Genomic DNA, 3,333 nt, shown 5'->3' with positions numbered 1-3,333 from the left:
TATCCACAGGCTGAAATCAGAACTCAAAACCCAGATTCACTTGACAGAATTGCAGCCTCTTCATCAGCTACATGTCAGCTCAGATCTGAAACGTTAGATCTGAGTTATATATATATATATATATGAGTCAAGTCAGTACCAAGTTGGATTTCAGGCAAAGTCGAGTCGAGTTACTGGATGAATTGAACTCGACTCGGTTTGAATTCGGATTTAATGAAGTCAACTCAATTCAGATCGACTCACCCACTCAATTCAAATCGAGTCGAGTCGGATCCGAATGATTCGAGTTTGCCGAGTCGAGTCGTCCCTTGCCCAGCTCTGATATTTTACTCATGTGACCTGTTGATAACGAAAATAGCTGTATGAGAACTTTTGATGCCCTCCCTATATTTGATCATTTTTCACCATAAATGTGGGAACTTGTCCAACTTATTTTGTTGGGAATTGATATGGAGGGGTTGGAGCTGGTTGTACTATAATAAGCAGAGCATGAATAAGAGAGGGGGCAAGTGGCATTTAAAAGCTCTTTCAAAGTTTTTATTTTTTATTTTTTTAAATGCTTTTAGAATACCACATGACATACACAATTTGGTGCTCTACCTAATGATGATTTAATTGGCTATACTGTATTATTTTCTTTTTTGTTCATGTCCCACTTGAAATGAAAACTATTAAAATACTACATTTTATCCAAACTAGATCCGGTTGTAAGTAGTCAAATAGGTCTTAATGGGGCAAAAAAAAAAAAAAAAAGGTACTGGTACTGGAGTTTTGCATTTTAACAATCAATTTTGCATTTACAAGCTAGCACATTACTCATTTATATTCTTAAATGGACCAGTTTAATGTGAAAAAAAAATAAAGGTTGAGTACTTACATACTGTTTGTTTTATTGATTGGTGGTGTAATTAATTGGATGTCAATATTGAAGTTAGTGGTAACCTTGTCTACTATGGAAGTAGATTACATATTAGTTATGCAAGTATGTAATGAAGGTATTTAGTTGAAAAAATTACTAGAAGAGTTCAAATTCAAATAGAAAATAATGAAATTTTATTTTGGCTAAGAATCCAATATTTTATGTTTAAATCAAGACCATTGATTTTCGATAGCAGATTATTCATAATGTATTTGAAGATAAACGTGCTTCATTGCAAAAGATTCATACCAATGATAGTATGGCAAATATAGTAATGAAGCCTATTATAAGGAAAAGTGTATTTTGTGTAAGGCTTCTTTTAAGCTTATTGTTATCTAATGAGTAATGACATTTGAGCAGTTGTTATTGAGAGTATTTTTTGTATTATCAAAAAAACAATCTTTAAGTAGGAGAATGTTAAATGACTTAAGTACATGTATAGCTTAAGATTTAGGCTTTAAGCAAATGCCCTCTAAAGATGTAGAGGGAGTAGCTATAGCATCTAACGAGCATTGTGGCTACTTATGAAGCGCAAGTGTCTATTCTTCAAAACATAATATCTAAGCATTATTTTCAACCAGAAGAAAACAATACATTGCCCTAAAAATCAAGCCCATTCAATCACTGAGTAGGTTACATCAGAGAAAATAAGGTACAATACAATTAGTGAGAAATCTCCAAATTCATATGGTTGTCCATATGATGGTTGATCAACCTACATATGGTGATCTTCTTAAACTAGTTGCATTATACACGTGCACTCCACATGTAACTTTTGCAGAATAAGCTCATTTTGCAATGTTGCGCAGAAACTGGCCTCCTATTGTTAGCCACCAAAGGTGTGAAAATGCTATATTTTTTAGGCATAAGATTTAGGCATTATTTTTAAACTTACACCATAAAAATTAATGTACAACACAATCACAAATTATTATTTTTTTTCAAATTCACATACAGACCCACATGATAGTTTTTTTGTTTTGTTTTGCCTCCTTTTTTTTTTCTTTTTTTTTTTTTTTAACACACGCACACACACCACCACACATGCCGCAGTGGGATTTCACCACCTATGGATACTCGAAGCGTTGACCGGGTGTTGAAACTCCTAAGAGTATACCACCCAAGCAAGAGTAAGGATCCGACCCACATGATAGTTGATTAACCTAGATCTCAAGCTATCTTCTTAGACTAGTTGCATTATACACGTGCACCCCACATGTAACATTTACAAAATAAGATCATTTTCAATATTGTGGAGAAACTGGCCTCCCAATGTGGACCACCTAAGGAGTGAAAATGATCTATTTTTGAGGCATGAGATGTGGGCATTATTTTCACACTTACTCCTTATTGAAAATTCAGCTCTCACGTGAGTGAATAGCCTCTTCACGCATGTGGATTAGCAAACATCAAGAGCCAAAATTTCTCCTTGCATTTTCAAAGTCAAATAGTAGCTTCTACAAAGGGGTAAGCTGTATCTTTGCCCAGCATTTTCCATCACATTCCAAACGATTCCTTTTTTCTTCGTCAAAACAAAAGTCATTTTCTCCAACTCATATTTTTCCAACTCGTTTTAAATAAAACCTTCTTTTATAAGAAAAATGCTCTAAGTCTATCATGGTACTATAAGTTATAGTGCTCTTAGTTGCATTGTTTCACTTAGACAATCCAATCAATTGATCTGAACTGTTCATTAAGTTCACAACAAAATTTATGACCTACCAAGAAAAAATCACATTGATCAGATGATACAATCTTTCCTTGATTTGGCCTTATTATCTACGGCTATCTATTTTCGAAGCCATGTATAGATGGTTACAATCGGCTAACAAAACTGGTTCTTTAGAATTATAAGCAATCCATGACAAGCCCTAATAAATAAATGGATCAAATTGTTCATTGGAGCTATTTTTGTGTAAGTTATTTTGACCGTCCATATTAAAGAACATAGATCAAATGGTTCATATTTGCTCGGATCAACATGGTGTTTTACATGGTAGCCATTGAAATGTAAGATGAACCTAATGAACAGTCTCGATTAATGGATTGGATGAAGTGTCAAAATGCATCTAGGACCACTATATAATTCATAGTCTTCTTGGAGTACCGGAGCATCTCCCTTTATATTATATCATATATAAAAGCTATCAGAAAGTATACGTTGGACGACCAAATTATGGAGCACTTGAGAACTAAGAAGGTTATAAGTTATATGAAACGTGCCCGCTATTAACTCTCACGAGTCTCTTGCAACAGGTCCGAGTCAACTCGGACTCAAGTGTGTCGAGCCCATTGATCCCAACTCAGTGAGTCCCTACTCGACTCAGGAGGGAAGGAGTCGGTGCAAGTCTTTTGACCATGGATGGGCATATGGTACTGAGACAAGGATGACTCTGATTCTGAGTCGACTTGGA

This window comes from Magnolia sinica, chromosome 15 (assembly GCF_029962835.1).
Source record: "Magnolia sinica isolate HGM2019 chromosome 15, MsV1, whole genome shotgun sequence".
Taxonomy (NCBI): domain Eukaryota; kingdom Viridiplantae; phylum Streptophyta; class Magnoliopsida; order Magnoliales; family Magnoliaceae; genus Magnolia; species Magnolia sinica.
Note: the sequence above shows the minus strand (reverse complement) of the source record.